This window comes from Lissotriton vulgaris, chromosome 8, assembly GCF_964263255.1.
Source record: "Lissotriton vulgaris chromosome 8, aLisVul1.2, whole genome shotgun sequence".
NCBI lineage: Eukaryota > Metazoa > Chordata > Amphibia > Caudata > Salamandridae > Lissotriton > Lissotriton vulgaris.
In genome coordinates, this window is record NC_141696.1 from 1,361,039,952 (window position 1) to 1,361,063,252 (window position 23,301).

Genomic DNA, 23,301 nt, shown 5'->3' on the forward strand with positions numbered 1-23,301 from the left:
AGTTGTGAAAAAGCAGAAAATACCATTTTCAGGTCATTTAAAGTTGATGGTCTTGTATTGATTCTTTTGTCTCCCAGTTCTTGAAGAATGCTCCTTAATTAGCAGTGAACCTCTAAGGTCGTGTCACTGGAGTAGCCCAGCCACCAAAGTAAGTACACTCTAGACAGGCGAATCCGAAACGTGTTGCACCTGTTCAAAACGTAGAGAGCACCGCAGGTCCCTTTTAATGTGAACGTAAGCTTTGTGGCTCTGCCTTGTCTGTACCCCAACATTGCAACTGTTTGAATGCTCTAAAACGTACACCATTGAATACATTTGCAATATGCCACTCAATACGTTTGAAATGCGGCCTCTCCGGGTATATTTTGGTAATGGCAATATCCTTCATATCCTTCAGAATGACCCATGAGGGGGTAAAATGATCAGAATCCTTACTGCACAATGTCATGTGTATTAGTGTATCCCAAATAATTCACTTTGACTTCAGATATTAGTGTACAGCTCCCTCACCAATGTCTGTACTCTTTACATTAAACTACACTGCAGGTATGTACATTTGCTCGACATTTCACAGCTTGCAAATGACTAAATACTTATAAATGTTTTCATCATTTTTAGGTTTGTATATTGCAACAGTATATCCAATCTTGCATTCACAGACAAGTAGATGTACATGTATGTATGCTATGGATATGAATACATGCATTGTACACATATATTTATATTCATGTGTCCTACATAGGAAATATTGTATCTGTAAAACAAGCCAATTTCCATTAAAGTTTGGGACATGGTAAGACTGTGACATTACTTCCTGTAATGTCACTCCATGTGATGTCATTGTGCATTGTCTTTGCTATGTGCCATATTCTATATTTTTTGCCCAGGCCTGCAGAGAAGGGTTTTTTTTCAGTCCACAGACAGTGAAAGGATGAATAATTGTGCCCACTGTTGTTTGTTTGACACTAAAAGCATAGCCAGAACTGTTCTTCATCCCCGATGAACAGTTTGCAGAAGTATACTTAATGCCAACATTTGAACTATGCAGCCCCACCTGTAAATATGTACATGTGATATTTCACCTAAATTAGTTCAAGAGTTGTGCTATTTATGTGCTACAAAATTAAATTTACACACAAACACACACACACGTCATGTCAGTGAAAGTAAATGTGGCCAAATAACATGTTATTTAGAGCAATTTCCTAATAAATTCTCCCTCAGTTTTACTCTAGTGCAAAGATCAAATTCCATATTATTACCACAGTACAGAGAAAATGGCATTTGGGAAACAGTGTTTCCTACCTCACATTGCATGTTATGGTGACTTTGCACAGGGTTACTGATAGCCATGAGGCCTTATCAATGTGACTCTCCCTGTTGCATGAATCTAACCTCTTTCATTCTGGTTTTAGTAAAATGATGTTTTTTTAAAAGAAACACATGCACTCCCCACACCCAGTAAATAGCATCTTACACTTTTTCTTTCTTTCTTTCTTTCTTTCTTACTCTCTTTCTCTCTCTTTGTTTGTTTGTTTCTTTCTTTCTTTCTGTCTGTCTGTCTGTCTGTCTATATGTCTCTCTATCTGATATATGCATTAAAATATCACAAGTATTATTACTGCACAATTGTATAACACTTTTAATAAAATTAAATACTTACATAAAAAATGTATTAAAACATATGTTTCAAACAAGTGTTTTTGAAATACATAAAAATGTTAGTGAGGGTGGATGATTTCAATTTTAAAGAATAGAAAAACTAATATTTAAAAAGAAATCAAGTAACATATTTTAATTAAATTACAATGTTGTTTTTGGCAATTTAATACAAAGCTAATTCGAAAGGATAATGTGTAGTATTTGTTTCTCTAAGTAGTTCAATTTTACATTTTAATTTTGCATTACAATGATTAAATTTAAAATGAAATGTTATTAAAGTTCCCTATATTTTCTTGTAGGGAGATCTCCGTCCCGATGGCGGAGGCCTCTGCAAAGAGGTGGAAAGGTATTAACAAGAAGGAGAGAATAAATCTACACATACAGACCTACCTTTGTGCTGGGTCCCATTTTTTTACTAAAGTAAATACAAGTATGTAAACAGAAGCAAACAAATATTTAATTAAAAACTAAACACACACATCAGTCAAGGACTTTATTGGTCCCAGAAACCTGATTTGCCTCCATACCCCTGTTATCCCTGGACACCACACTGCTGTTTGAAGGTCAAAGCCAACTGTAACAACAGGAGATTTCTTCACTGTCTACTGCTTCCGACCAAAAGACTACGGGCCTTATTTATGAAAAGTGACGCATTGCTGCGTGAAAACAGCAATGCGTCACTTTTCATTGCGCCGTCCTTGCGACATGCTGGATGCGTCATATTTACAGTATGACGCATCATGTCGCGAGGAGTTATAGATACGTCAGTATTTCTGACGTGTCTGTAGGTGCAAAAATGACGCATTGCTAGACTGTGTCACGAAAGTGACGCAACTCCATCAATGGGTCATTTCAAATGAGCAAGTCCCATTTCAAATATGCCTGCGTCAGTCTTACGCCTGCTGTGTGGCAGGCGTAAGATATTGACGCATTTGCGTCCTAGAAGTTACGCTGTGAAATCTCATAGATGTCACTGCGTCACTTCTACGAGGCTTACTTGCATCAGAATGCCCACCCTGCATACATTAAATTTTCCGCAGGTATAATGTGGCGCAGAGGTTTACAAAGTGACGCATCTACCTAGATGTGTCACTTTGTAAATATGACGCAACATGGTGCATTTTTTACCCTGCTGGTGCGTGACAAAAAGTGACGCACCGGCAGCGAAAAAATGACGCACAGGCTCATAAATAAGCCCCTGCATTCTTATTTTTCCTACGTTTATATTGATCAACACAAGCAATCACTGTGGTTTTAAAGTAAGGAGCTTCAAAATACCATTTTGAAGAAACTATTCCAGGACATTGTGACAGTATTCAGACAAAGGATCATTGCCAACCTCTGAGTCCCTTGTAGATGACCGTAGTATCAGAACTTGGACTATAACATCCTTCTTGAAAAAAACACTGTCAGTTTCTTTTCAGGTCAACCTACGTTAAAAAGTTCATTCCGGCCACATTTTGTATACTTCAGTGCAACGGGTATGCCCAAACGTGGGTCCTGCGATTACTGCGCCACTGGCAACAAGCTACACCCGATTGAAGAGCCACTACCAGAGTGAAACTGGTCTTGGGTTGCTAGTGATCTGGTTCAGAGAGGACCTGGCCTGGCCGTTCAGGAAGTGCTGTCCTAGTAAAGCAGAGTCAAGGCTGATTGCATATGGCTGGGTCCAAACCGCAGTGGCATGCTGTGCAAAATAACGATGGACTGGGACGTGGCCGCCAACTAATTACCAGTTGCTGAGATTAATTCAAGCTTTCCATCCATCACCTTTTTTGCATACTTTTGCACTAAACTGCATCAAAACTATTATGGATGACGATCTGTATAAAGCCCTATTTCTAGGGCAGCACATGGCATCAATAACAGGTGTTCAAGAAAGTTTTAGGGTTTTTTGAAATTCCCTAATAAAAAGAGAAGAAAGTGTGAAACTATTGGGCTTCTACATAGTGACAACAGTGACTTGTCAGGATACAATGGGCACACTGCATCACATATTCTCTTTAACATACTAAGCATTTTCAAAGCAATGGATTTGATCTGCTTTACGATGCAGATGACAAACAACTATTGATTCAAACAGCATTTTTCCAGAAAGTATTGAGATACTCAACAACTGCTTGAAGGACAAAGGATACTAGGTGGTCTAAAGGAAGTAGAAGTTTTGGGTATCCAAGACTAGCTGCTATTTTACCCTTACTCCCCTTGTCATGTTAAGTAAAAATCCACAAGCAAAACCTACTATATTCGAAAGGGAGGTCACTGTCCACACCAAACGTGTCTGCCTAAAAAGGATTTTAATTCAAGAAATACAGGTAAATCCATACAGGGACCAATCGCAACACAAGTTCTTACTCTAATCAAAGCCACCACTTCATAAAGTATCTAGGTGCCCCTGAACATAAAATACGTTCAGAACTCGAAAATATCAAGCTCTTGGAAGGGAGAATGGATTCTGGAAAGAAACCATGGAATCAAATGCGAAGGACACTCCACAGTGCATTATCATAGAGTGACCTTCAAGACACCAATCCTTATTTAGGACAAGCCTCTCCTGTGTGTCAAGTTATTCTATCTGCTCCTCCAATACATCAGATTTTGCAAACTTTTCCTATATCCAGACATTTTTTGTACTAGGCTATTATTCTTAAATGTGCCCCTTTACCTAGGCCCAAGCCCTTTCTTTTGACCCTTGTTCATAGCTAGGTAGACATTTAATTAACACTGTACTAATTGCTAAAAGGTCCATAGTTTTGGAGGACTGTCTTGCTTTAGACATTACTCACTGAGGCACATGCTGAAATTAACACATTGCTGTGCATTCATACCAGTCGAGATCAAAGAGATAGAAAGTTCTACCAGAAACATTTCAGGTTTAGAAGCCTAATTATATGAATAGGAAGCCAGGAAACTAGATGTGTACAAAAAGTTTGGGAAAAGATTGAATACTACCGGGAATTTGTTCTCAACAGATGAGAGGGGTATCTTGAAAGCAATACTAATGCCAATAGTGATGATAGGACTCAGTCTAATGTTTCTTAATGTCCTATTTCTGAGCTGTAAATACTTCATGTGCAAAAGAAAGGAAAGATTTCAGAAGAAAATGTATGAGTAATTATGAATGATGACTACTTGATGACTACATGAAGCCACCCATACTTAATAGGGGAATCAAAAGAAAAAAATGAGACACATCCGAAGATGAAAGTGCTTTCTAGACTTGAATTGACATGTGAAACAAAGTTATATGAGGATTTAAAAATCTTCAGAAGGGAGGGATAGTAAGGAATGAGTTATAAAACAAATTTTGATTTGCAGACTATATTAAAATTGCATTTTTAGAATGTGTTTACACTGCTGCAGAATAGTTTCACATAGAAAATAACATGTAGGAAAATGTGCTTGTTTTAAACATGTAAAAGAATCACTTTAGAATGCATATTTAAATTTTGATAGAAGAATGTTTTCACATAGAAAATAGAACATAGGTAAAATATGCCTGTTCTAAAGAACAGAATAGAATAGAATAGAATTCTTATTGCACAATTAAATATATTCATTGCAATCATGAGCATCGATATTAAAAGTTTTTAGCGTTTACATTAAAAAGAATTAAAAACTGATAGTGGTTTTATGAGCTTTGTGATTCTATGAGTTTTTCGGAGGCCAAAATGTCTTTTACGGCCATTGGAAATTTCAAAAAGCGCACCGACAACTGTGCTGAATCCCCCTTCAAGTATTCCACCAGGGCATCTTGTTAAGTCCGAAAGTGTTTAAAATGCGCCAGATGGGTCGAAGCCAATAGGTTCTTGAAGGGCGCAATGTCTCACAAAAACATAATATATGAATTAAGGTTTCTTCTTCTTGCCCACAGGCACGGCAGTGTGTGGATGAGAGTTCTTTGTAGCCTTGCCCATACTTGTATGCTAATAGAGGGATCAAGCCGAATTGTACCCTTATCATTTGGCGCTTCATTATTGGCTTTATGGGAGATGACAGAAAGTGTGGGAAGCCTCTGCTGTTGTATAGTTTTAATGCCCAGCTACCATGCTTAAGTTTTTTTAAGCTTGTTGCATCGTTGACCTCTGACATTATTTTAGCCTGTTTTATTAAGAGTTTTGCTGCTGCCGGTATGGGTATGGAGGCGGCCCATTTTTAGCCCGCTTCCAATGATTCAATAGAAAGCGTAAGATAATTATGTCAGGTTGACCCGGGCTTATTTCTCATTAGCCAGATGTAATTTTTTTATGAGTTCTCCCATGCTTGTTTGGCCTTTAGACAGAATGCTATGAATTGTGCTTTAACTATCAACTTTTGAGACATCAAGTTGAATTCCTTACGGATTTGCACATGCGAAGTGGAAGAGGGTAAAAGAAAAACGTTATGGAAGCAGGTAGATTGTGCTCTGTCCAGCCACAGGGACATCTTGTCTTTGAAGACAATAGCACCATGGGAAACGGACGGTAGGAATGTTGCCCCCATTGCTTAGATTAAAGGTGTGAGGTCAGGTAAGCACATAGATTTCCTTGCTCTACAGAAGGCGACCTCCAGGGATTGTGCCAGCTTGTGCATTGCTATAATGTGTGTGGACTGCTTTCCTTTATGGTTGATCCATACCCCAAGGTACTTATAAGTTGAGACTGTCTCGATGAATTAACTGTTGACTTGCCATAAACCTCTTCTCTTCGTCTGCCTAGAGATTATCATCGTCTTCGTTTTTGTCGTGTTTATTTTCAATTTATTCGCTTTGCAATATGACGACAATGCAGGTAGAAATCTCTGTAGGCCAAACAGAGTTTGATCTAACAGGATGGTGTTGTCTGCATATTGCAACAATTGGGTTTTAAATCCGGCGAGTTGAGGAGGGAAAGCTCGAGCCTGTGCCTGAAAATCAGGAAGGTCGGCTAAACACAAATTAAAAAGCATTGGGGACAGCATACAGCCTTGTTTTAGCCCCTTGTTTGTTTGTATCTTCTTGGTTGTTGACCAGTCGACAGACACTCTGATTTTGTCCCAGGTTTCTGAATATAAAGCCACTAGCACGTTTAACAGTGAGTTGTTAATGCCCTACTTTTTTTATTTCGTCCACAGTCTTGAACGGTTCACGCTATCGAAAGCTGTTTGAAAATGTATATAAGCTAAGTAAAGTGACTTTCCTTTCTTTTCCAGTGTTGTTTCTATTAAGGATGACACACAGATCAAGTTGTCTTCAATGCTAAAGCTCTTTTGGAAGCCAGTTTGCGTAAACGGGATCAGATTTAGTGCTTCAACTCAGGCAGTCAGTTCTTTTAAAAGCAGGTTGGCATAACATTTCCCATCGACATCCAAGAGGGCAATCATGCGCTAGTTTTCTGGGTTTGAACGTGTTCCTTTTTTATGTATTGGTACTAAAAGGGAGCCCGTCAATGTAAATGTAAATGTTTTTGGATTTGTAAAGCGCTTATCACCCAGGGGTCTCTAAGCGCTGTACGAATACCGCTGAGGAACCCTTCCTGGCCTGTTCCTGTGAGGTGTCCACTCCTGGGCACCCCCAAGGTGAAGCCAGGCATAATAGCGTTGTTAGGGCCGATGTGGAGGTTAAGCAAGCTATTGCCCAGAGTTGCAGAGTGGAACCTATGATTAGAGTAGGCACCGAGGCGAGAATTATCGGGTCCGAGGACATTGAGCCCAAGACCGTGCCGCGACGGGGATTGAACCCTGGTCCGGACCAGACCTCTGCCTCAGGGTCTGCAGCTCTAATCGGTGAGCCACACTTCTCAATGACTCATTAATGTGCCTTCCCGCTTTATACTCTGTAAATAATGGTGCCATAATAGATGCCCATTTAGAGGCTGTTCCCTTATATACCTTTGGGGGTATGCCGTATGGGACTGGTGCCCCTCCTGGGCGCATTTTATTCATAATGTGCACAACCATATCTGCTCTTATTTCCATCTGGTCATTTGATGCATACAGTGGCTCTAAGCAAGGTCATATTTTAGGGAAAGTAACCGGTTTGTGACTTATGCTGTCTTCACTTGGCGAGTCCACGTAGAGAGCGTATATGTGGTTTTCCCAAGCTTGGGTCCAGATGTTTGTGAGAGAGGGTTGCAGATTTGATTTGAATGCGTTGTTCATCCACTTCCAGAATGCCCCCTCTAAATGTATATGAAAATAACACAAAGACAATTATTTTTGTACCAGGCTATCATTTTTAAATGTGCCTCTTTACTTAGGCCCAAGCCGTTTTCTTTTGACTCTTGCTCACAGCTACGTAGACATTTATTTAGGACATTTTGCCTAGCACCAGCATCTTGCTGAAGAATGTGCTAACTTCAAGCAATACTTTCCTTAGCTTCATCACCCCGTATTAGATCATTTGTATAACAATGAACCATGCTGATTTCATAATGAATAGACTGATAGAATGAACTATAATTTAGACATATTTTATGAATGCTTAATTAAAACATCATTAAAAAATTTGCTTTAGCGTATCTAACTAGTTATTGTATTTACAATAGACACTGAAGGCAGCTTTTAGGTCAGATAAGAAGGTTCTCATGAGAACTTTCTTCCATGTTGCCAACACTTGAAACAGTGTTTTACTATATACCGGCTTGATGTTAACAGTGGGAATGGAGAGGGGAAGTAATGGATTTTGACGACACCATCGGACATGCGGTTTCCAATGGCTGAGAGAAACGGACACCTACAAAGTTTTGTTACATTATTGTGTTACTTTATATTAACGAGTGTTGCTAGTGAGTGAGGAAAGATTCCTTCTTCCAGCATGACTCAGCTACGAGAAAGTCACTCTTTTTCACCCTCACCCTTTGTTGTCGACAGCTATTGCTACAGGTGACTTTATTCGGACTTCTTTGATCAATGTTACTGCAACGATCAATCCTCTTCGGCACTTGCGGTTTTGAAAATTGCCAATACCTTGTGAGTCTACTCTTGTTCAACATATAGATGACCTATTGGTAGTATCAGATGCATGTGATGCTTGTAAGTACCACAACATTGCACTGTTGAATCACCTGGCAGAGAACAGACACAAAGTGTCTACAAGTAAACCACAGTACTGTCAAAAAGAAGTTACATATATGGGACACATTATCATGAATGGAGTCGGAAAGGTGTCACTAGAGAGAGTTGAAGCAATCTTACAGATGAATTCACCACGAACACAAGAAGAAATCAGGATGTTTCTGGGAATGGTTGGCTACTATAGACAGTGGATACTAAACTTTTCTTTGATGACAAAGCACCGAGGCTGACACACCAAGATGTGTCTGATCTGCTTCCTTGGGACAATGAACGTACAAAATCGTTCCTAGATTTGAAAGAGAATTTGGACCATGCCCCTGCTCTGGGAATGCCTGAATATACAAAGTAGTTTACTCTATTTTGCAGTGATAGAGATGGGTACACACTATTTATTTTGACACAGACTCATTAAGGTGCCCGAAGACCTGTGGCCTATTTTTCTACCACACTTGATCCTGTAGCGGCAGGACTCCCCAGCTGTTTGAAGGCAGTTGCCGTGGTGAGTCCTAGTTTGGAAAAGAGCAAGAACATAGAGATGGGACACAATTTAACTGTCATGGCGCTATTGTTGACTCGAATGAAAACATGGCACCTCACACACAATAGGATGACAAGGTACGAAAACAATCTGCTAGCTTTTGAGAATGTGGTGATGAAACGTTGTAATGTACTGAATGTATTGCCGGTAACTGAACAAAGAGAAAATTGTGAAGAGTTCGCTCATGATAGCACTAAGCCCAGACCTGATATTAAGGAGGAACCACTAAATCAGCCTGACCCTGTCCTATTTGTGGATGATTCCTCCCTGAGAACAAATGAAGGCACATTAGGAGCAGCATGTGATCTGTGCACCATAAATTATGTGATAGAAGCTTCCTGGCTTAAGTCTGTTTTCTCTGCACCAGTTGCTGAGTTAATTGCACTCACCCAATCTTGCAGTTGAATTGCTCAAATGAGAGTCACCATCTTTATGAATAGCCAGTATTGAATTAGAGTAATGTATGATTTTGGGCAATTATTTAATTTTCTTACATCCACATGAACCCCTATTCGGAATGGACAACATGTAAAAAACCTGCTCAATGCACTCCAAATGCCTAGTGAAATTGCTGATGTAAAATGTCCAGGACATCAAACAGGCAGCTGGTATATTGCCAGGGGCAGCAGATAATCTGACTCCGTAGCCAGGTATTGCACACTGCTAGCATGGCATGCACATTTAATGGAGGTTTCACTTGAAAATCTGAGGAAGAAAATGTTCTTGCAATGATAATGAAAACAAATGACACTTGGGAGGAATTGAAAAGTGTGCAAGACGATGTGTCTGAGGCAGAGCAGAAGGGGTGAATCAGGTCAGGCTGTTTAAAGGATGCATATGACATCTGGGTGTCAGCAGGTAGAAGGCTAGTGTTGCCTGATAGCTTGTTGCTTCCAATGACACATTATTACCATGGATATACAGATTTTGGAATAGATTTAATGGTGAGACCCTTTCGACAAAGTTGGTACAACCCCAGGTTTTGAATAATTGCTGATGAAAATTACAGAAGGTGTGTTATTTGTCAGCAGCTAAATGTAGGGAAGAAAACACACGTTTGAAGGACACATATTGGAGATCAAATGGCCCTTTTAACAGACTACAGATGATTGCATTGAGATGCCTGTGCACAATGGGTTGAGATATATACAATTGATTATCTGTGTATTCTCAAGATGAGTGGAAGCCTACCCAACAAGGAGAAATGACAGTCTCACTGTAGCTAAACTGTTGTTACGAGAGCTCATACCAAGATTCGGGATGCCAGTCCTTCTTTGAGTCAGATAGAGGAACACTCTTCAACAATGAAGTAATGAACATGTTATGTGCTTCTCTACAGATCGAACAAAAGTTACACGACAGTTACAGGCCAGAAGCATCAGACATAGTGGACCAAAGGAACAGAAACATCAAACTGAGATCGGCAAATGCTTGTGTTTCAACTTCACTGAAATGGCCAGATGCTTTACCCTTGCTGCTGATGAGTGTTTGAAGTATACCAGACAGGAAGACAGAATTATCTCCCCATGAAATTCTAAAGGGAATGGGCTATGAGACTGCCTGATATACCTGCATACGCCCTTGTGAATATCACAGAGGATATGATATTGTACTACTGCAAGACAATGGCTGATGTGGTCAGGTATCAGCTGCCACTCGAGACCCTCACCAAGAACAGTGCCACAACCTCAATCCTGGGATTGGGTCGTGTTCAAGAAGCACGTTCGGAAGACTTGTCTTAAACCCAGATGGAAAGGCCCCTTGCAAGTCATACTGGCTACAAACTATCCTGTTAAATGTGCTGGAATTCTAAATTGGATACATGCCTCACATATCAAGAGAGTGAGCAATGCAGAAGTGCCTTTGGTCTATGATTTAGAGAGAAGAGCATTAGTGGTCGCACCACTAGTTGAGAGATCACCTAGACCTGCAGTGCCAGCACCTGTCAAAGTACAAAAAAGAAGCAGAAGAAAGGGGTGAAGATCAGCAATCTTAAAGACAATCCAAGTGCCTGAGGTGACGCAGAGTGGCAGGACGGAATAGAGAATTAACTGAAAACTGAAAGTATTAGTGAAGCAGAGCAAAGAAACGAACTAGATCCCAGTGAATGAACAAGGTCTGGGATAAAGAGAGTACACCGCCAAGAAGAGTGGCCAAGAAGTCTTGGGAAACAGAGACTAAGGAGAACCTCATCAATAGCACAGATTCCAGAAACAGTGCATTAGGAGGGCGAACACAGCAGACGAAGGTGATTTCGATCGGAATAATCAAGTCATAAGAAGGTCTAGAAGGACTCAAACACCTTGCCTAAGCTATTCAGTACCTCAATGGTCCTACTTCATAAATGCGGCATTGAATGATCCTTTGGAAGATCTGTGTAACATGAATCATGAACTATTAGAACCTCATTGAACTGCAGAGACATACAATTTGAAAAACTCAATTTAAAAAAGAAAAACAAACAATGCAAACAGAAGAAAAACTGTGAACTGTGCCTATTAGATGTTTGTTATTTTAACTATTTGTTTTACAGAAGACTAACCTTGGTCCGAGAAGAAAGTTTCAGAAGAACAGAGATAAAAGTTTAGAAGAACACAGAGTAGGGTTAAGGATTGTCTCTTAGGGAACTGCAGTACTAAGAGAGAGAGAAAAAATAAACTTACTAGCTTTAAGAAGATCATCAGCTAATCCTCTACAGCAAGATAATCTATTACTGACTCAGAACAATGTGTTGCATCAGAAATAAATGTAAATGTATCATGGGTGTGGTTTTCGTAATAACTGTTATAATTATCACAATAGTACTAATAGGGTGTTGCCTACCACCTGATTCAGAGTCATCAAGCACAAAAGTCACTAGTACAAACATACACAATTTTATGGATAGTATTTTTGCTAAAATGCTTGTGAGTTATAAGAAAGACGATTACTCTACTAATGTATATTCTAGATTAGTACAAGAATACACTAATGCCATGGATGGTAAGGATTGCTATGTATGCGCACACTTACCGACTTCTGTTTCTGAAGAGGTCACATACTATCACATACCTTTGTCTTATGCAGTTTCCTGTAGCATTTTGCTTTCACTAATTTATAGGTGAGGACATTTTGAATACTCTTATTCTAATTATCATTTAGTACTATCTAAAGTGCCTTTAACAGAAAGCATGAATTTACACCTGCAAGCTAAAAGGATGGATACAGTTAGTTTTATTTCTCACCACATATGCCTGTAGATAGCGTAAAAGCTTACAGAAACAATCTAACATGCTTAATGCAACCTGCAAAGAAGACTTACATTTTGGTTTTAGAGGAAAGATACATGAACATGCCAACATCTTTGAACCAGTAGGAAGACGTTTTTGAGAAGGTATAGAAGAAAGAAGAAAACTAATTTAGAAAGAAAATGGTTTACTCTAACCTTAGACTAGACAGCTGAACAAAGGAGAGGTTTGCTTTTAGAAAAGAAGGGCACTGGAAAGGACTAGGCATGTAGGTATCAGCAGCTATGAACACACATTCAAATTGACAAGGGGAACATGGCAGATATTAGAAGGGGATGAAAATGCAATATCAGGAGATTACTACATTTGTGGACAGAATGCTCACTTTTTATTACCTGCCGATTGGGAGGGTACTTGCTATTTAGGAATACTAATTCTGAAGATGTACCATATTACAAGCTTAGATTCATTAGCATTAACACCAGCACACAGACAGAAACATCGCACAAGCAAAGGAGCTGGTTTAGTAAGAAATATAGCAGAGCAGTGATGCCACCTGTATGAGTGATCCTAAATGATGAAAAGATAAGAAAATTAGCTACTATAGTTAACAAAAGGGCAACCAGCACATCTGGAGTTTTACTATTTATTAACACTGATTTAATTGCTATAAGGTCCATGGTTTTGCAGGACTAACGTGCTTTAGACATTACTCGGTGAGAAGGGAGGAATCTGCCACATGCTGAAATTAACACATTGCTGTGCTTTGATACCTGACAAGAGCAAAGAGATAGAAAGTTATGCAAGAAACATTTCAGGATTAGAACCCGAATTATATGAATTGGAAACACACAAATTTGTACGAAAAATTTGGGAACAGATTGAGTATTACCGGGAATTGGTTCTCGACAAATGGGAAGGGTATCCCGAGAGCAATACTAATTCCAATAGTGATAATAGGACTCTGTCTAATGTTCCTTATTGTACTATTTCTGAGCTGTAAGTACTTCATGTGCAAAAGAAAGGAAAGATTTCAGAAGAAAATGTATGAGTAATTATGAATGATGATTACATGATGACTACATGAAGCCACCCATACTTAATAGGGGAATCAAAAGAAAAAGACGAGACACATCTGAAGATGAAAGTGCTTTCTAGACTTGAATTGACATGTGAAACAAAGTTTTATGAGGATTTTAAAAATCTTCAGAAGGGAGGGATTGTAAGGAATGAGTTATAAACCAAATTTTGATTTGCAGACTATATTAAAATTGCATTTTTAGAATGCGTTTACACTGCTGCAGAATAGTTTCGCATAGAAAATAACAGTAGGAAAATGTGCTTGTTTTAAACATGTAAAAGAATCACTTTAGAATGCATATTAAAATTTTGATAGAAGAATGTTTTCACATAGAAAATAGAACATAGGTAAAATATGCCTGTTCTAAAGAATAGAATAGAATAGAATAGAATTCTTATTGCACAATTAAATATATTCATTGCAATCATGAGCATCGATATTAAAAGTTTTTAGCGTTTACATTAAAAAGAATTAAAAACTGATAGTGGTTTTATGAGCTTTGTCATTCTATGAGTTTTTCGGAGGCCAAAATGTCTTTTACGGTCATTAGAAATTTCAAAAAGCGCACCAACAACTGTGCTGAATCACCCTTCAAGTATTCCACCAGGACATCTTGTTAAGTCCGAATGTTTAAAATGCGCCAGATGGGTCGAAGCCAATAGGTTCTTGAAGGGCGCAATGTCTCACAAAAACATAATATATGAATTAAGGTTTCTTCTTCTTGCCCACAGGCACGGCAGTGTGTGGATGAGAGTTCTTTGTAGCCTTGCCCATACTTGTATGCTAATAGAGGGATCAAGCCGAATCGTATCCTCATCATTTGGCGCTTCATTATTGGCTTTATGGGAGATGACAGATAGTGTGGGAAGCCTCTGCTGTTGTATAATTTTAATGCCCAGCTACCATGCTTAAGGTTTTTTAAGCTTGTTGCATCGTTGACCACTGGCATTATTTTAGCCTGTTTTATTAAGAGTTTTGCTGCTGCCGGTATGGGTATGGGGGCGGCCCATTTTTAGCCCGTTTCCAATGATTCGATAGAAAGCGTACGAAAATTATGTCAGGTTGACCCGGGCTTATTTCTCATTAGCCAGATGTAGATTTTTTATGAGTTCTCCCGTGCTTGTTTGGTCTTTAGACAGAATGCTATGAATTGTGCTTTAACTATCAACTTTTGAGACATCAAGTTGAATTCCTCACGGATTTGCACATGCGAAGTGGAAGAGGGTAAAAGAAAAACGTTATGGAAGCAGGTAGAGTGTGCTCCGTACAGCCACAGTGACATCTTGTCTTTGAAGACAATAGCACCATGGGAAACGGACGGTAGGAATGTTGCCCCCATTGCTTAGATTAAAGGTGTGAGGTCAGGTGAGCACATAGATTTCCTTGCTCTACAGAAGGCGACCTCTAGGGATTGTGCCAGCTTGTGCATTGCTATGGTGTGTGGACTGCCTTCCTTTATGGTTGATCCATACCTCAAGGTACTTATAAGTTGAGACTGTCTCGATGAATTAACCGTCAACTTGCCATAAACCTTTTCTCTTTGTTTGCCTAGAGATTATCATCGTCTTCGTTTTTGTCGTGTTTATTTTCAATTTATTGGCTTTGCAATATGACGACAATGCAGTTAGAAGTCTCTGTAGGCCAAACAGAGTTTGATCTAACAGGATTGTGAAGTCTGCATATTGCAACAATTGGGTTTTAAATCCGGCGAGTTGAGGAGGGAAAGCTCGTGCTTGTGCCTGAAAATCAGGAAGGTCCGCTAAATACAAATTAAAAAGCATTGGGGCCAGTATACAGCCTTGTTTTAGCCCCTTGTTTGTTTGTATCTTCTTGGTTGTTGACCAGTCGGCAGACACTCTGATTTTGACCCAGGTTTCTGAATATAAAGCCACTAGCACGTTTAACAGTGAGTTGTTAATGCCCTAGTTTTTTTATTTCGTCCACAGTCTTGAATGGTTCACGCTATCGAAAGCTGTTTGAAAATGTATAAAAACTAAGTAAAGTGACTTTCCTTTCTTTTCCAGTGTTGTTTCTATTAAGGATGACACAGAGATCAAGTTGTCTTCAATGCTAAAGCCCTTTTTGAAGCCAGTTTGCGTAAACGGGATCAGATTTAGTGCTTCAACTCAGGCAGTCAGTTCTTTTAAAAGCAGGTTGGCATAACATTTCCCATCGACATCCAAGAGGGCAATCATGCGCTTGTTTTCTGGGTTTGAACGTGTTCCTTTTTTATGTATTGGTACTAAAAGGGAGCCCGTCAATGTAAATGTTTTTGGATTTGTAAAGCGCTTATCACCCAGGGGTCTCTAAGCGCTGTACGAATACCGCTGAGGAACCCTTCCTGGCCTGTTCCTGTGAGGTGTCCACTCCTGGGCACCCCCAAGGTGAAGCCACGCATCCTAGCGTTGTTAGGGCCGGTGTGGAGGTTAAGCAAGCTATTGCCCAGAGTTGCAGAGTGGAACCCATGATTAGAGTAGGCACCGAGGCGAGAATTATCGGGTCCGAGGACATTGAGCCCAAGACCCTGCCGCAACGGGGATTGAACCCTGGTCCGGACCAGACCTCTGCCTCAGGGTCTGCAGCTCTAATCGGTGAGCCACACTTCTCAATGACTCATTAATGTGCCTTCCCGCTTTATACTCTGTAAATAATGGTGCCATAATAGATGCCCATTTAGAGGCTGTTCCCTTATATACCTTTGGGGGTATGCCGTATGGGACTGGTGCCCCTCCTGGGCGCATTTTATTCATAATGTGCACAACCATATCTGCTCTTATTTCCATCTGGCCATTTGATGCATACAGTGGCTCTAAGCGAGGTCATATTTTAGGGAAAGTAACCGGTTTGTGACTTATGCTGTCTTCACTTGGTGAGTCCACGTAGAGAGCGTATATGTGGTTTTCCCACGCTTGGGTCCAGATGTTTGTGAGAGAGGGTTGCAGATTTGATTTGAATGCGTTGTTCAACCACTTCCAGAATGCCCCCTCTAAATGTATATGAAAATAACACAAAGACAATTATTTTTGTACCAGGCTATCATTTTTAAATGTGCCTCTTTACTTAGGCCCAAGCCTTTTTCTTTTGACTCTTGCTCACAGCTACGTAGACATTTATTTAGGACATTTTGCCTAGCACCAGCATCTTGCTGAAGAATGTGCTAACTTCAAGCAATACTTTCCTTAGCTTCATTACCCCATATTAGATCATTTGTATAACAATGAACCATGCTGATTTCATAATGAAATAGACTGGTAGAATGAACTATAATTTAGACATATTTTATGAATGCTTAACTAAAACATCATTAAAAAATTTGCTTCAGCGCATCTAACTAGCTATTGTATTTACAATAGACACTGAAGGCAGCTTTTAGGTCAGATGAGAAGGTTCTCATGAGAACTTTCTTCCATGTTGCCACACTTGAAACAGTGTTTTACTATATACCGGCTTGATGTTAACAGTGGGAATGGAGAGGGGAAGTAATGGATTTTGACGACACCATCGGACATGCGGTTTCCAATGGCTGAGAGAAACAGACACCTACAAAGTTTTGTTACATTATTGTGTTACTTTATATTAACGAGTGTTGCTAGTGAGTGAGGAAAGATTCCTTCTTCCAGCATGACTCAGCTACGAGAAAGTCACTCTTTTTCACCCTCACCCTTTGTTGTCGACAGCTATTGCTACAGGTGACTTTATTCGGACTTCTTTGATCAATGTTACTGCAACGATCAATCCTCTTCGGCACTTGCGGTTTTGAAAATTGCCAATACCTTGTGAGTCTACTCTTGTTCAACATATAGATGACCTATTGGTAGTATCAGATGCATGTGATGCTTGTAAGAACCACACCATTGCACTGTTGAATCACCTGGCAGAGAACAGACACAAAGTGTCTACAAGTAAACCACAGTACCGTCAAAAAGAAGTTACATATATGGGACACATTATCATGAATGGTGTCGGAAAGGTGTCACTAGAGAGAGTTGAAGCCATCTTACAGATGAATTCACCACGAACACAAGAAGAAATCAGGATGTTTCTGGGAATGGTTGGCTACTATTGACAGTGGATACCATACTTTTCTTTGATGACAAAGCACCGAGGCTGACACACCGAGATGTGTCTGATCTGCTTCCTTGGGACAATGAACGTACAAAATCGTTCCTAGATTTGAAAGAGAATTTGGACCATGCCCCTGCTCTGGGAATGCCTGAATATACAAACGAGTTTACTCTATTTTGCAGTGATAGAGATGGGTACACACTATTTATTTTGACACAGACTCATTAAGGTGCCCAAAGACCTGTGTCCTAGTTTGGAAAAGAGCAAGAACATAGAGATGGGACACAATTTAACTGTCATGGCGCTATTGTGGACTCGAATGAAAACATGGCACCTCACACACAATAGGCTGACAAGGTACGAACACAATCTGCTAGCTTTTGAGAATGTGGTGATGAAACGTTGTAATGTACTGAATGTATTGCCGGTAACTGAACAAAGAGAAAATTGTGAAGAGTTCGCTCATGATTGCACTAAGCCCAGACCTGATATTAAGGAGGAACCACTAAATCAGCCTGACCCTGTCCTATTTGTGGATGATTCCTCCCTGAGAGGAAATGAAGGCACATTAGGAGCAGCATGTGCTCTGTGCACCATAAATTATGTGATAGAAGCTCCTGGCTTAAGTCTGTTTTCTCTGCACCAGTTGCTGAGTTAATTGCACTCACCCAATCTTGCAGTTGAAGTGCTCAAATGAGAGTCACCATCTTTATGAATAGCCAGTATTGAATTAGAGTAATGTATGATTTTGGTCAATTATTTAATTTTCTAACATCCACATGTACCCCTATTCGAAATGGACAACAAGTAAAAAATCTTGCTCAATGCACTCCAAATGCCTAGTGAAATTGCTGATGTAAAATGTCCAGGACATCAAACAGGCAGCTGGTATATTGCCAGGGGCAGCAGATACTCTGACTCCGTAGCCAGGTATTGCACACTGCTAGCATGGCATGCACATTTAATGGAGGTTTCACTTGAAAATCTGAGGAAGAAAATGTTCTTGCAATGATAATGAAAACAAATGACACTTGGGACGAATTGAAAAGTTTGCAAGACGATGTGTCTGAGGCAGAGCAGAAGGGGTGAATCAGGTCAGGCTGTATAAAGGATGCATATGACATCTGGGTGTCAGCAGGTAGAAGGCTAGTGTTGCCTGATAGCTTGTTGCTTCCAATGACACATTATTACCATGGATATACAGATTTAGGAAGAGATTTAATGGTGAGACTCTTTCGACAAAGTTGGTACAACCCCAGGTTTTGAATAATTGCTGATGAAAATTGCAGAAGGTGTGTTATTTGTCAACAGCTAAATGTAGGGAAGAAAACACACGTTTGAAGGACACATATTGGGAGATCAAATGCCCCTTTTAACAGACTACAGATGATTGCATTGAGATGCCTGTGCACAATGGGTTGAGATATATACAATTGATTATCTGTGTATTCTCAAGATGAGTGGAAGCCTACCCAACAAGGAGAAATGACAGTCTCACTGTAGCTAAACTGTTGTTACGAGAGCTCATACCAAGATTCTGGATGCCAGTCCGTCTTTGAGTCAGATAGAGGGACACTCTTCAACAATGAAGTAATGAACATGTTATGTGCTTCTCTACAGATCGAACAAAAGTTACACGACAGTTACAGGCCAGAAGCATCAGACATAGTGGACCAAAGGAACAGAAACATCAAACTGAGATCGGCAAATGTTTGTGTTTCAACTTCACTGAAATGGCCAGATGCTTTACCCTTGCTGCTGATGAGTGTTCGAAGTATACCAGACAGGAAGACAGAATTATCCCCCCATGAAATTCTAAAGGGAATGGGCTATGAGACTGCCTGATATACCTGCAAACGCCCTTGTGAATATCACAGAGGATATGATATTGTACTACTGCAAGACAATGGCTGATGTGGTCAGGTATCAGCTGCCACTCGAGACCCTCACCAAGAACAGTGCCACAACCTCAATCCTGGGATTGGGTCGTGTTCAAGAAGCACGTTCGGAAGACTTGTCTTAAACCCAGATGGAAAGGCCCCTTGCAAGTCATACTGGCTACAAACTATGCTGTTAAATGTGGTGGAATTCTAAATTGGATACATGCCTCACATATCAAGAGAGTGAGCAATGCAGAAGTGCCTTTGGTCTATGATTTAGAGAGAAGAGCATTAGTGGTCGCACCACTAGTTGAGAGATCACCTAGAACTGCAGGGCCAGCACCTGTCAAAGTACAAAAAAGAAGCAGAAGAAAGGGGTGAAGATCAGCAATCTTAAAGACAATCCAAGTGTCTGAGGTGACGCAGAGTGGCAGGACGGAATAGAGAATTAACTGAAAACTGAAAGTATCAGTGAAGCAGAGCAAAGAAACAAACTAAATCCCAGTGAATGAACAAGGTCTGGGATAAAGAGAGTACACCGCCAAGAAGAGTGGCCAAGAAGTCTTGGGAAACAGAGACTAAGGAGAACCTCATCAATAGCACAGATTCCAGAAACAGTGCATGAGGAGGGCGAACACAGCAGACGAAGGTGATTTCGATCGGAATAATCAAGTCATAAGAAGGTCTAGAAGGACTCAAACACCTTGCCTAAGCTATTCAGTACCTCAATGGTCCTACTTCATAAATGCGGCATTGAATGATCCTTTGGAAGATCTGTGTAACATGATTCATGAACTATTAGAACCTCATTGAACTGCAAAGACATACAATTTGAATAACTCAATTTGAAAAAGAAAAACAAACAATGCAAACAGAAGAAAAACTGTGAACTGTGCCTATTAGATGTTTGTTATTTTAACTATTTGTTTTACAGAAGACTAACCTTGGTCCGAGATGAAAGTTACAGAAGAACAGAGATAACAGTTTAGAAGAACACAGAGTAGGGTTAAGGATTGTCTCTTAGGGAACTGCAGTACTAAGAGAGAGAGAAAAAATAAACTTACTAGCTTTAAGAAGATCATCAGCTAATCCTCTACAGCAAGATAATCTATTACTGACTCAGAACAATGTGTTGCATCAGAAATAAATGTAAATGTATCATGGGTGTGGTTTTCGTAATAACTGTTATAATTATCACAATAGTACTAATAGGGTGTTGCCTACCACCTGATTCAGAGTCATCAAGCACAAAAGTCACTAGTACAAACACACACAATTTTATGGATAGTATTTTTGCTAAAATGCTTGTGAGTTATAAGAAAGATGATTACTCTACTAATGTATATTCTAGATTAGTATAAGAATACACTAATGCCCTGGATGTTAAGGATTGCTATGTATGCGCACACTTACCAACTTCTGTTTCTGAAGAGGTCACATACTATCACATACCTTTGTCTTATGCAGTTTCCTGTAGCATTTTGCTATCACTAATTTATAGGTGAGGACATTTTGAATACATCTATTCTAATTATCATTTAGTACTATCTAAAGTGCCTTTAATAGAAAGCATGAATTAATACCCGCAAGCTAAAAGGATGGATACAGTTAGTATTATTTCTTACCACATATGCCTATAGATAGAGTAAAAGCTTACAAAAAAAATCTAACATGCTTAAGGCAACCTGCAAAGAAGACTTACATTTTGGTTTTAGAGGAAAGATACATGAACATGACAACATCTTTGAACCGGTAGGCAGACGTTTTTGAGAAGGTATAGAAGAAAGAAGAAAACTAATTTAGAAAGAAAATGGTTTACTCTAAACTTAGACTAGACAGCTGAACAAAGGAGAGGTTTGCTTTTAGAAAAGAAGGGCACTAGAAAGGACTAGGCATGTAGGGATCAGCAGCTATGAACACACATTCAAATTGACAAGGGGAACATGGAAGATATTAGAAGGGGATGAAAATGCAATATCAGGAGATTACTACATTTGTGGACAGAATGCTCACTTCTTATTACCTGCCGATTGGGAGGGTACTTGCTATGTAGGAATACTAATTCTGAAGATGTACCATATTACAAGCTTAGATTCATTAGCATTAACACCAGCACACAGACAGGAACATTGCACAAGCAAATTAGCTGGTTTAGTAAGAGATATAGCAGAGCAGTGATGCCACCTGTATGAGTGATCCTAAATGATGAAAAGATAAGAAAATTAGCTACTATAGTTAACAAAAGGGCAACCAGCACATCTGTAGTTTTACTATTTATTAACACTGATTTAATTGCTATAAGGTCCATGGTTTTGCAGGACTAACGTACTTTAGACATTACTCGCTGAGAAGGGAGGAGTCTGCCACATGCTGAAATTAACACATTGCTGTGCTTTGATACCTGACAAGAGCAAAGAGATAGAAAGTTATGCAAGAAACATTTTAGGATTAGAACCCGAATTATATGAATTGGAAACACACAAATTTGTACGAAAAATTTGGGAAAAGATTGAGTATTACCGGGAATTGGTTCTCGACAAATGGGAAGGGTATCCTGAGAGCAATACTAATTCCAATAGTGATAATAGGACTCTATCTAATGTTTCTTATTGTACTATTTCTGAGCTGTAGGTACTTCATGTGCAAAGGACAGGAAAGATTTTTAGAAAAAAATGTTTACAAAGGACATGGGATTATGAGTAATTATGAATAATGACTACATTAAGCCACCAATACTTAATAGGGGAATCAAAAGAAAATGACGAGACACATCTGAAAATGAAAGTGCTTTCTAGACTTGAATTGGCATATAAAAACAAAGTTATATTAGGATTTAAAAATCTTCAGAAGGGCGGGATTGTAAGGAATGAGTTATAAAAGCAAATGTTGACTTGCAGACTATATTAGAATTGCATTTTTAGAACGCGTCTATACTGCTGCAGAATAGTTTCACATAGAAGAATGTTTTCACATAGAAAATAGAATATTAGTAAAATGTTCCTGCTCCAAATGTATATGAAAATAATATGAAGAAAATTATTTTTGTACTAGGCTATCATTTTTAAATATGCCCTTTCCTTAGGCCCAAGCCTTTTTCTTTTGACTCTTGCTCACAGCTAAGTAGACATTTATTTAGGACATTTTGTTATGCGCCAACATCTTGCTAAAGAATGTGCTGACTTCAAGCTTATGTTTCCTTAGCTTCATCACACCATATTAGATCATTCTAATAATAATGCCTTTATTGCATGATTAATTAAAACCTTCGCAAAGAAGTAAAACATTAATTCACATAATATAGCTTCACCATTAAATAATGATAAAAGATTACAAAATATGTTGTAATTCTATAAAATTGCAGGGGAATAAAAACTGATAGGTAAAGTAGTTCTTCATAGTTAGTAAAATAGTTCGTCATAAGGCTTGTTCTCGTGGATGGAAGCACCCCGTGAAGTGATGTTTATGGAAAGTACAAAGTTCAATTAACTCGAAGTCGGCCCATGAAGACTGCTGACAGCCTAGCAGCCAAGGTAATATTCGTAGATCTGATCGAAGCTCTAGTGGTCGGGGCTATTATACATGTCTCATGAACCGGCTGGCATAGCATAAAGGCCGGTGACTTGTGGATCTTCCAGACTTAACTTTACGTTTGCTTCCCTCATAAACTGGGATTAGATCATTCCTATAACAATGAAACATGTTGAATTCATAATGAATAGTCTGTTAGAATGATCTATAATGTAGTTCCATTTTATGAATGCTTCACTAGAACATCATTGAGATATTTGTTTCAGCGCATCTAACTGTCTATTGTAT

At 39.3% G+C, this 23,301-nt stretch overlaps 1 protein-coding gene and 1 long non-coding RNA gene across 2 annotated transcripts in view; one reads left to right on the top strand and one right to left on the bottom strand.

Moving 5' to 3' along the window:
• Positions 1-2,124, top strand: part of LOC147698743 (uncharacterized) — a 38,819-nt gene extending 36,695 nt beyond the window's left edge. The window contains exons 2-3 of the long non-coding RNA XR_015299362.1: positions 78-148; positions 1,962-2,124. This is a non-coding gene — a long non-coding RNA (uncharacterized LOC147698743). The remainder of the gene's footprint in view (positions 1-77; positions 149-1,961) is intronic.
• Positions 1-23,301, bottom strand: part of DEUP1 (deuterosome assembly protein 1) — a 388,243-nt gene that overhangs the window by 357,590 nt on the left and 7,352 nt on the right. The window lies entirely within an intron of this gene.